The sequence below is a fragment of the Amblyomma maculatum genome, chromosome 11 (assembly GCF_055883805.1).
Source record: "Amblyomma maculatum isolate TAMU_Amacu chromosome 11, ASM5588380v1, whole genome shotgun sequence".
Taxonomy (NCBI): domain Eukaryota; kingdom Metazoa; phylum Arthropoda; class Arachnida; order Ixodida; family Ixodidae; genus Amblyomma; species Amblyomma maculatum.
This window is the reverse complement of record NC_139354.1, coordinates 129,450,162-129,462,719: the sequence shown is the minus strand read 5'-3', so window position 1 is coordinate 129,462,719 and position 12,558 is coordinate 129,450,162. Positions and strand designations below refer to the sequence as shown.

Below are 12,558 nucleotides of genomic sequence, written 5' to 3'. Positions count from 1 at the left end.
TCAGTGAGGCATACTATGTCGGCATCACAAGCATTGATAACAGAGCAAAGATCGTCGCGTTTTAGAAGTATGCTACGTATATTTGTGAATAAAAATGAAAGTTGGTTACTGACGGGTAACTTTATTCCACTGCCCCTCGCGTAGTGCTAATCAGTGATGGGCTGAGTGGATGAGGTGGAATGAATATATAGTGCATGCATGTCATCAAAAGATTCGACCAGTGTGCGTAGAGACACTGGAAAGTTCATGCACGCAATCATCAAATGGATTGTAGGTGTAACACGTTTTGTTTATGTACGATTTATTGAAGCGAAGTTTGAAGGTTAATGGTTGGGTTTTGCCAAACTCAACCAGTTTCTTCCTAGCAAGACGAGTAGCGACGGAATAGTCTTCACTAACTCCACTTTTTTCTTCCTTCAGTTCAGAACTAGCGACGAGTATTTTCTCTTTAGGCTTGTAAGACGAAAATTTAGCAATAAGTGGCCTGCATTTATTCGGAGTATACACGCCAAGCCTGTGTGCTCTTTCGACCGGAATTTCGGTGGGTGGAATTTTCAAACAGGGCGAAAGCATGCTAACGAGTTTTTCCTCTGACTGAGCCCAGGATTCGGATTGTGTGTCTGATAGGCCGTAGAAAACAAGGTTGTCTCGCCGCTGCCTGTCTTCAAACTCAGCCTGCTTAGAGTGCAGTTGAGAGTTTTCAGTTGAAAGACGATCAATCGACTGGCGAAGACGCTGTAGCTCCTCCTCAACTGCCTCAAGGGTGACGGTTTTGCGTTCAACCCCTGTTAGCCTTCTTTCTATATCTGCCAGATTTTCTTGAAATTTAGCCTGTGTTTTTTTAAGATCGTCAACAGACTTGATTAAATCATTCTGATCCCTTTCCATTTATTCAGTCCGCGTGTTCACAGTTTGCAATATTGCAAGCAAATCGTCCATTTGCGTAGAACCAGAATCTGACGGAGAGTCCTGCGCCCTCGATCTCGTGTTCGGCGCAGGCCCAGGGTTGAGCTCAACATCGCCGGACAACATAAGCAGATGGTTGTAACATCAAAGCATTAACTGAACACGGAAATCCCAAGTGATTTGATATCTCTGAAAAGACAATAAAACTAATTTGCTTTTGTGCAAACTTCCGTGTTGCACGTTCTTTAACAATTCATTCCTGTATCTCCAGCAGCCCAAAAGGCACACATTGTAGTGTTCAGAATTGAAATCTTTAAGCGGTAATTTTTTGAAAAAGGCTGACCAAGGTTCTGTCATTGAGATAATGGTTCACGTAAGGTTGCAACACACAAGCAGCAGTATTAGTATTGTAGGAAAGCACATATACATTCTATTTTTTTCTATTAGTTTGGAAGTCCTTGAACCATATGTGTCTCAAGGACTTGCAAAAAAAACATATTTGTGTATAATGCAATGCTGTCACTCACTCTTGTGCAGCAGAAAATCCAACATTGGTGCATAGGCTGAAAAAGTTTGAATATTAGTCTTCTTGAACAGTAATACTATATGTACAGATAGCGTCACCTTTGTGTAGAGCGCTTGAGCAGGACCACATCGGGCTAGAAGAGTCAGAATGAGACTCTGGCTCCCAATTACTGGGCAAGGTGTTCATGTCTACCTTGCTTCTAGGTCTCTGTGGCACAACTTCCTCTCGTGTTTTGCCTCTACAACTGATTAATTGCGGCAAGAACTGACTTTGCTTAAAGAAAAATGCATCTTTCGAGCGCTCTACAGAACAGGGATGCTGACTGCACTTCCTCGCACCTGTTGCACACATTACTGTGAGAAAAAAATACTGCATTAAGAGTATTTCTGCCGGGTGGCTTGCGACAAGGAGGACAGGATATACGGCGAATTAGCTTAACACGGTTCACCAGTTCCCTTTCATTGTGTTATCTTAAGAAATTATCCAAATATTCACATGAAGTGTTCAGTTTTAGTCTTGACATAAAAGTTGCAAAACAAAAGCAGCAGTATTATTATTGTGGGAAAGCATAAATACATTCTAGTTTTTTTAATAGTTTGCAAGTCCTTGAGTCATATGCGTTGTAAAGACTTGCAAACAAGACATATGTGTGTATATGGCAGTGGCGTAACTCACTCATTTGCAGCAGAAATTCCCACGTTGGTGGAGAGGCTGAAAAAGTTTGAATATTAGTCTTCTTGAACTGTAATAATATATGTACAGATAGCGTCACCTTTGTGTAGAGCACTCGAGCGGGACATATCGGGCTACAAAAGTCAGAATCAGACTCTGGCTCCCAATTACTGGGCAAGGTGCTCATGTCTACCTTGCTTCTAGGTCTCTATGGCACTACTTCCTTTCGTGTTTTGCCTCTATAACTGATTAATTTCGGCGAGATCTGACTTTGCTTGCAGAAAAATTCAGCTTTCGAGCGCTCTACACAACAGTGATGCTGACTGCACTTTCTCGTACCAGTTGCACACATTACTGTAAAAAAACAAAAAGAATTGCTGCATTACGTGCATTTCTACCGAGGGACTTGCTAGGAGGACAGGATATACGGCGCATTTGCTGAACATGGTTCACCAGTTCCCTTTCATTGTGTTATCTAAAGGAATAATGCAAATATTCACATGAAGTGTTCAGTTGTAGTCTTGACATAAAAGCTGCAACACAAGTAGCAGTATTATTATTGTAGGAAAGCACAGACGCATTCTAGTTTTTCTGCTAGCTTGCAAGACCTTGAGACATATGTGATGTTCAGTTTCTCTTGTATTACAAATTCAAAGTAAACAACAATGACTGAACTTAGATTGGTTAAGGGGAAACTGGCTCCATAATTTCCATCATTGCATCGAAGTGTTTCCACTTAATTTCAGGGATGTCCGCGGCGCTTGCCCCACTTTTCATTTTCTTCTTAATCAGATTTCTCTGCTTCAAAAAAGTACCTTTCAGGTTTTTGAACTTTTTCTGGCAAGCGCTTCCTGCAAAATAAGAGTCATGGTAATACACCGAATTTCTTCTCTATACAAGCAATGGTCCGGTCTTGCATTAATCCTCGAACAACATGCCGCATACGTACAACAGCGCAACGGACGGTACACTAGGAACGAAAGAGTTCGGTTGGACACAAACGTCCAACCCGCAACATTCCAGACGCATTACAATTGATCGCCGTGGCTAACGTTTCGATAAATTGGACTTACTTGCATATTAATTCATTTCGACCGTTTGGCGAAATCACTACACAAATCCAAGGAGCGAGCCTCGCAAACGTAGAGCACCGACCGCGGTATCGAGAAACTGAGTGGGGGCATACCAAGATGCGTGCGCGAAATTATAATAAACAGCGCATCTCGGGTAACTATAATCTGCTGGCTAAAAAGATGTCTAGAAACAGTTGAGTACTGTTTTCATGCACTCTCGAGGCCTCGACTTCACGAGCAACTAGACTGACTGCCGATAAAGAGCTTCCAGCTACGCTATGTGTCGTTCCGAAAGCATAAAGCATTACCATTCAATTATTCACTCAAGCATGACACATCTGACTCATGAAATGTGGCAATATAAGCATCGACATGCTATTTGCAGGCATAGTAAACACAAGGGGCATACGTACCGCTCATGCCAAGGGCGGCGCCAATCTTGTTCCGAATGTCGTCTTTGAGTACATTGTTTTTATGTTCCGGGTTACGTTTGTCATACAGACAGCGATTGAGTACATTGTTTTTATGTTCCGGGTTACGCTTGTCATACAGACAGCGATAGAGCTTCACAGCGTCAATAAGCATTTCCGCCTTGACGCCAATTTCTTGTCGCACTGTATCCGAGCACGCCGTCGCCATGCTACACCGAGTGACACCGCTCAAACCTTCCTCGCCTTCCTACTGGCTGATGGGATTCGGCGGAAAAAAACCCGGTGGCGAGAATCGGTCCCGGACCGATTCGGCTTTCCGCCGTGATTTCCGGCGGATTCTCTCCTGCGGTGGCGGAAATCGCGCGCTCTCGCCGCCGAATGCTCAAGTGTGAACGAGCCATAAAGCTGTAGGCTGGGATCAGTCCTTGCCGCCAGGGTATGAATGTCTCACTAGCCTTTGGGCTTGGGTTTTTGGCTAAATAGTGTACGGCAACGGCTCTTTAGGCTCTAGCAGTTTTGCGCATTGTTAATATCGAATAGCACTTCGAGCCAGAAACGTGTTGATGTGTCGAAGTATGCCGGCAATCTTCAGTTCCGCTGTCCAAATTTCTTGAGCGCTCTCCCTCCCTGGGCTTCATATATTGAGCTGGACACTCTTTTAGGGTTTCTCGCCCAAAATTTCTATTTTGTTGTGCCACGTCTGATCACTTACAGGTACTTATTTGCTGCTCTGCTCTTGAGCACCTGTTCGCAGCCGTTAGCTTCAACACATATAGATCGATATTGATTAGCCAGGTTCAATATTTTTCCCTGTAGCAGCTATCTCGGGCACGATAAGCTTGAGACACTGGACATGATTGTGTGTAGAGTCGCAGCGACCGAAGGTAGCACATACGGGGAAAGGGAGCGAGAGCCGGACTTGTCCGTGCTTGCTTGTTTTACCGACCCGCCTTCGGGGCTCTATTCGAACGCTGGGGCGACTTGAGAAGACCGATTGGTATTTTTTGAAGCCCGGGTTCGAAATCGTGAAGTGTCAGCTCTGAAATATATTTAATGTCATGAAGGTAGCGGAAGTGAGGCAACCCGACTCAGCCAAGGCTACGCAGGGAAACGCCAGTTTGGTGTCTCGCTGGCGCAAGGACAGCCAAGCTGAGTGCTCTTGTGAGGTAGCAGTAGTATTTCCTTAGCTATACTAAAGTGTTAGCTGATTTCGTAGTAGCTCGTAAAAACTTCCCTTGAGCCTTCTGAGCTCCAGTGTTGCTTACGGCTCGGTCGATAAATCATCGAGGTACATTATGAGCTTTCGCACTCTGAGGGATAGTAAGGCGGCATCCAAATCTTTTCCGCGTGCCCATTTTTCAGAGTAGCTTAAGAAGTTTTATTTTTGAGATTCCCTTCTCGAGTAAAGAATAATTGGCAGCTTGAAAGTTCCTTATAACGATCATGTTCAGTGCACATTTGACGTCAGCAGAAAGCGAGTGCAATGGCCGCTTCCTGCACAGCGTCAGAGCGCTTGTTCTAAGTGTAGCAATGCATATTGGTTTATTTTTTTTCATAGGTACCGTTATCACCAAATAGTTAAAACTGCCTTTGGATGCCACCGCATCCGCATGCGACACATGCTGGCTTCCTTGGTGGTAGTAGAGTGCATTCTATTATGCCGCCAAAGATGAACATCTGCTCTCCCTGAAAGCTGGCAGCTCAAACCCTACTGAGAATGCCTAAAAGCTGTTACTGCTTGCTGAAGATTTGGACGAGTCACCTCATATGCCGGAGCTTTTGTTGCTGAAACAGTAGCATGGGTTGCAGAAACTACAGCAAATAGAATAGTAAAGCAGAAAAGCAAAATTAGCAACCACAACTGCCTAAGACCGAGCTGAATCAGAACATCGTCCCTTCTTAAGCTGCTGTATGAAATTATACAATACATTTTCAGATTCATCACCAGAATGGACGTCGGGACTCGCAAAGTCGTCTTCGGGATTCTTATCACTACTTGCATAAAATATTATGCGGCATATATAGCAGAATAACAAGGAAGATATCGGATTCGCAGCGTTTCCTGGCGTTTCTTCGACGTCGCTTATGCTTATATTTGAGACCACAGTGCCCCAATGATAAGCTGCTAGCTTCTACGTCACCACATACAAAAGACAATTAATTAGGTGGAAAGCAGCGCAGCAGTTTCCATGATATCTGCCCAGATGTGGCAATATATTTCATCACGAGAAAAACGGCATTTTGAAGCGAATGAAATCCTTCCGTCATAAATGATGGATTTCCTAAAGTGCAGTCACGAAACTGTTAAGGGGGCGTCGTTATAGCAGTGCTTGGATGACGACAATGATATACAATGCAAAATTAAAGAGGATGGTAGCTGAACACTAGCGGCGTTAGGCTTCACCGATAGGGTACCCTATTGCAAAAACCAGCGTCTCCAGTGCGAAACCAGTAAGATTTTCGCGCTGGTTTTGCACTGGATCTGCTGGGCACGCTGGAGGTCTACGATATTCACTGGAGCAGTTACGGGAAGACACTGGCTGCACTGGTGCGATGGGAGAAAAACGCTGGAATTAGACTTTTGACGCTGCCTCTGTCGCTGGCATCCGCGATGCACTGGGAGAGCGCTGTATGTGCGCTGGGCCGCACTGGTCCCAGTGCCCCAGTATAGCCGGTGCGGCCTGCGGCGTCAGCCGGAGTAGCATCCCTCAGGGGCCAACAGGGCAACAGCGTACTTTCAATCGACCATCGGGGGGCATATGAAAAATATGGTTCTAGCAAGCGCTTTTTGCTGCGAAGTCATTGCGCATTTGTAAGAAAACAAAGGCAGTATCTTTTTTTCTAGAGTTTCCATGTTTCGATAGGTCGTTTCGAGCGTTTCGAGAGCGACAACGATCGCCGCGCCTCTATCTTATGACAGACTGACGATTAACGCACTACTAAAGCTGGAATTGAATAATGTGGGCTACCATGCATAACCAACTTCACAGCTGATCTTAAGGGCACTCTAACACAATGATTACTGCCAAAATGTTCAATGCGGGCTCAATCGCAGGCGAGCGTAGCCTGCACCACGGCCCAGTATCAACAGCAGAAAGAAAAACTAAAACGAGGAAGAGAGTAGTTTACCGAGCGATGGGTCCATGCGAGAAAAAGCAACAACATACAGCGCTTGTAATACATAATATTTGGCGTGTTTCTCAAGCTTTTGCGCTCCTTCTTACTCTGCGTATCAAGCAGCTGAGCTCTCGGTCATTGCAACGCTTCCCGCAATGTTTACATACAAATAAGGTTTAGTTACACGCAATTAGGGTCATCGCTGCGGCGTCTGCCGGTATTGAAGCTTGGTCGCACGTTTTTCCTTGAAGGCTTCTACTAAAGCTCCGTGTTCAGCGAAAATTACGCCCACGGTAGCAGAGCACCACCCAAGAGCCGGCGTTGGTAAATTTGCCAGCGATGTCAAACTCCACATGTTAAAATGATTCCAGTGCACAGAATAGCGCGCATAGGCACCCAGAACATTAGTTGCAAGTCGTGAGAGCAGACAGCAAGCTAAAATGATCAAGAAGTTGCAATTGTTAGAGCGGTAGCAAGCGAAACATGAAGTCCCAACCTTTTAAATGCGGGTCATGACATAAAATGCAAAAATGTTTATACACAACCCAGTTCTCTGCGTGGCCGAGTGGTTAGCGTGCTGAGCTAGTGATTGGTATGTACCTAGTGACTTAGTTCGAGGCACGCTTGGTGCATTAGTTTTTTTTTCTTTTTTTTTTTTACTTTTTTTTAGGTTTTTTTATGTACCTAACTTGTTTCGTTCCTTTTTACTTGTTTAATTTTTATCCCACGCCTTTTTTTTTCGGGCGCACAGTGCCGCCAGCGCGGAGCGTCCCAGTATGCCGCGTCCCAGTGCGCCCAGTGTCCAGCGTCATACTGGGACCATAATCAGGTATGGCGCTGGGGCGCTGGCTCCCAGTGGCACTGGTTTTTGCAATAGGGTAGTGCAGCTGCTCCCATTGCATAGTGCTATGTAAGAATCTTAGTCTCATAGCCTATGTTTTAAGCCGTAATGTTGGTGAAATTGACATTTTTGTTCATGAATCCGACAAGGATGGCTGAGGTGTTATGGCATTTGACAACTGTAGCGAAGGTCATGTGATCAAAATTGGTCGTGCAGGCCGCTTTTCGGTGGAGGACAGGTAAACTCCAGTGCGCTGTGTGATGTCAGTGCACGGTAAACAATCTCATTGGGTCAAATTTTGGAGCCCTTAAATGCGGCATTTTTGCACAGCCTGAGGCACTGTGGGTTTAGAGATAAAGAAACGCAAAATCTTCAATCATAAAGAGGTGAGTGGCCAAAGCCTTTGTGGCCACTCAACTCGTGTTTAGCGCATGCCCTATGTTCGAAGAGCGGAGAACATAATATTCTCTTCTAAATGACTGTTTTACACCTGATGAATACAACTTTACAACATATATAGGGGCATCTTAATGTAAAGTTGTTTTGAAGCAATGCAAAAGTTTAACGCATCTGAGCCCAATCAGGGCAAGAAAACTGAAATAGTTTTTTTTTCTTCTTCATCCGCGGGGCATAACATTCTCCTCACAAAAATGAAATGACGCAGAATATAATGCCATAAACTTCCGCCGCGCGTGAGGCCACGCTGCTCGCGTTTAGCATTGGCGGATGGAAATGTTTTTCGCGGCACTCTGTAATGCTATGTATATATTTTTCTCCCTGCTTCAATACGCACGGCTCAACTACTAAGACGCAGTTGATAACAGGAACGTGGCGATAGAGGCCTACGAGGTTTATTTTTGTAACTAGGACGTGCATGTTTCCTGACCAGGCTCAATAACAGCCCGATTTAGAGTATTTATTAATTTCAGCATTTCTTTGCAATAATACGTTGAGACAGAAACACATGCTGCAATAGATACATTGTTTATGTGAAACGTATATACTCTAGTTTCGAAAAAATAATGAAACAAATCTTCGTCTGAATATTTCACAATTACGTTTTTAGAAGCGGACAAGATGCGATTTGTCGCTCAAGCTCAGCTTTAAATTTAAGCAAAACGTTCGCTACTGACTGATTCCTACGTAGCGTTTGGTCTCCACACCCTAAGCCCTGTCATGATTGAAATACATATTGTAAGGTAACGCGAAGGTCGGACTTGGGGGATCAGGCTTTATTGCAGACCTGAAGCCTTGGTCGCACACTGCAGCCAAACACACTCCGCGATGACGATGGGTATCTACAAGAGGGAGCAGGATGAAGATGAAGCGCCACACAGTGCTCACACTATTTCGCCCGCGCAGTTAAAGCGGCCAGCCTGGCCGCAGTTAGTCCGCAGGATTGCGCCGAATAAAAGGCTTCATACGTGAAACGTGGACAACTTCAGTGCCACGGTAACGACAGTCCGGAGGAGGGTGAACAGGGGAGACGCCATAGTTGACCGGGGAGGTTTTCGCAAGAGCTCTGTAAGGACCAATGTAACGGTGCTGTAACTTGTCAGAAAGGCCAGGAGTGCGTAATGGGGTCCAAAGTAACACCTCGTCGCCGGGACGGAACGAAACTTGGCGATGGGTTGCATCATAGCGGCACTTGCGGTCTTCCTGGCTGGCTTCCGTGTTGACGCGAGCAAGCCGGCGAGATTTGGCCACTCGGGAAAGGAACCGGTCAGGAAGAGAGGGTGAGGAACTGGCATGTGTAGAAAGGAAAGAGGCGTCAAGAAAGGTAGCAGGAGAACGGCCGTAAACGAGGAAAAACGGGGTGTAACCTGTGGTCCGCTGTACAGCCGTATTGTAGGCGAACGTAACAAAAGGAAGTATTACGTCCCAGTTTCGGTGGTCCTGGTCGACGTACATAGACAACATGTCAGAAAGCGTGCGGTGGAACCGCTCAGTCAACCCATTGGTCTGCGGGTGATAGCTGGAGGTCAATTTGTGATGTGTGGTTCAGGCCTCAATAACTTCGGCTACAATCGTCGACAGAAATGTCCGACCACGATCGCTGAGAAGCACTTGAGGGGCCCCATGGCGCAGTACGAGCGATTCCAAAAAGAAGGTCGCGACCTCATGTGCTGAGCCTGAGCCATTAGGCAGGGCAGCGGTCTCAGCGTAGCTTGTTAGGTGGTCGACGGCGGTGACGATCCAGCGATTACCTCGTGCGGACAATGGAAGTGGCCCGTATAAGTCTATGCCAACAACGGCAAAAGGAGTAGCTGGGCAAGGTAGCGGCTGTAGTAGGCCAGCAGGAGGATAAGTGGGCCGTTTGCGGCTCTGACATGGCAGACAAGAGGCGACGTATTTTGCCACACTTGAGGCGAGGCCTGGCCAGAAGAAACGGGTTTTCACGCGGTGGTAAGTTTTATGAAAGCCTAAGTGACCGGCTGTAGCATCATCGTGGAAAGCCGCCAGGATACGGGTGCGAAGCGCTCTCGGAATAACGGGGACCCAACGGGTGCCTTCAGAGCAATAAATATAACGGGACAACACGCCGTTGTCAAGTTTGAAATTTTGGAGTTGTCTGCGCATCCTAGCGGTAGGAGGGTGAGAAGCACCGGTGAGAAGGTTGCTTAGGGAAAGACAGTAGGGATCGGCTTGCTGGTGTGAAATAATGGCGTAGCGATCTGGAGCAGCGGCAGGAGTTTGCAGACCTGAAGCCTTGGTCGCACACTGCAGCCAAACACACTCCGCGATGACGATGGGTATCTACAAGAGGGAGCAGGATGAAGATGAAGCAGCACGTTCAGCCGTGTGGAAGATGAAGCGCCACACAGTGCTCACAATATCACTGAGGGAGACACATTTGCCGTGACATAACAATTACAGGTGTGACGCGTTCAAATAAGTGAACTCTGATTTGTTTTGGACAACATAAACCTAGATATAGGCAGTTATATGTATCGTCCGGTATATAACATAAACCGTTTAACTATAAACTTCGAAATACAATGCATGATTCAAATCGACCTGGATTTTACATTCTTTTGCAAATATCATTATTCCTAATATAATGCAGCGTTATGTGCCTATACTCTCAGGAACTATTCTTCATTTGGTATGAAATCAAAAGTGCTCAGACAGCAACAGCATTTGACAAATTCATTATTCATCCTGACTAATTGCAGCAATTTAAGCCACGTACCTATCTAGAATTATTAGGATTCAGTGCTTGTTCGTTTGTCTGTTCTGCAAATCAGAAGAGCACTCCGCTCCCGACCAATTATTTATGGCCATAGAAAGTTCTGAAGGGAGCTAAGTTACGGCGCCTCATCATCAGGCACTTCTTCAATAAAATTCTACACAAAAAAGAATATTGTCTATCACAGATTAAGAAACACTTTGCAATTCAACATTTACAGGTGATTTAGTTTTTTGTTGGCTCAGAATGCTACATGAGAGCATTAATTTGCAGAATGTAGACACCATGACCGCTTTTTACGGGTGGTAGTCTCTCAATGTATTTAAAAATAGATTTGTTGCGAATGCCAGCTCGCCATACTTGGGCAGAAGTACATTCAGAGAAGTACAGAGCAGACCCGGTCTTCAGAACCTTGACACTGACTTGGGCTGGTATCAAATTCCAAGCTACGCGAAATCCATCCGATGCTCTGTGTGGTGACAGGAGCATCCAAGTGCCATGCAAGTGACGCAAAAGCATACATTAGGGTATGATGCATACTTCTGCCGCCGGGTCGATCTCCAGAGTTATGATTGGCACGCTGGGCTACGCAATTTGAAAGCTACTAAACTGTACTTACACAATATCCGTGCAATCAGCGCATTATGCAGGAGTGGCCATCACTTCAAACTTGTCTAAGAAAGTCCTTTGAGTTTTATTAACGCCTCCTACGCGTCTAGCATCAACAGCGGTACAAATTATGTAATTAGAGAGGCTGTTCCATACAGATTATTTAACAAGAAAGTTAAGGTATCAGCACCAGCTAATATTGGCACCCGGACGCGTTTCCAAAATAGTGGAAATACCAGAGAGCAGAAGAAACAGTGTGCGGCCGAGATTAGAAGGTTTATTTGTTGGCCGCAGTATAACATTGGATCGGATTGACTGGAAGTATATTGGATACCTTTATCATGTAGCGGTGAAGTCAGGCTGATATAGAGGCGAGTTTATTGCCGCGATGGTATTAACTGTACAGACATAAAGGCGGCGCCTTCAGCAAAATATGGCGTTCTTCATATTATGCAGGAATAATCAAGGAATTGATCTTAGGGATGGTAGTTGGTAGGTAATGGCAATGAAATCCTAAGTTTTACGTTTTAGGATTCAGTATTCAATTGAACTCTTTAAGCGGATTGCGTATGCTGAATGGTATTAAAAAAGAAGATCTGGAAGCAGCATAACGTTCCTTAAGGAATCTTTCTAGCATCTGCACGCGTTGCGTAAGAGCTTTAATTTTGTCAAAACCCTTTCCGTGTTTGCGACTAGCGCTTTCTGTCTCAATGTCAAATTAATACTAATACTTGGAATGTCGTCCAACTTTTTTGAACTTGCAACTTACATCAGAGTACATGATATAGCGCATCTGCCTTGTTTGCTATCACTGTACGAGGCATAGAACCTATTTCTCTTTATAAGCGTGTCTATGCTAAGGCCAAAGGAGAAGAGCTTAAAATGACTCAAAATAATCTCAACATGCATCTCACGCAGTGAACAAAAATACGAATATTGCTCAAACAAGTGGGAGTTGATCTCAACTGGCATGTAGGTATAAATTGACTAAGATTTCGAAGCTTGAATTGTGTCAAAATGTCAACGCCTCATTCCTGACAGAATGCTGCTAATTTCTGCTTCTTTCCTTCTCCTAATCTCCTTTGAATTAGAAAATTGTTTTTGTTGCCTTTTTATTACATTCGTTTTGTTAAGGTGTAGTCTAGGTGAGCTTACCAGAAAACCTTTTTTAGCTTTTTTTATTTATTGACCAT

General features: G+C 45.0%; 1 pseudogene; it reads right to left on the bottom strand.

The window, feature by feature from the left end:
• Positions 1-204: 204 nt before the first annotated feature.
• Positions 205-1,083, bottom strand: LOC146174961 (uncharacterized; annotated as a pseudogene).
• Between the last annotated feature and the right edge of the window lie 11,475 nt (positions 1,084-12,558).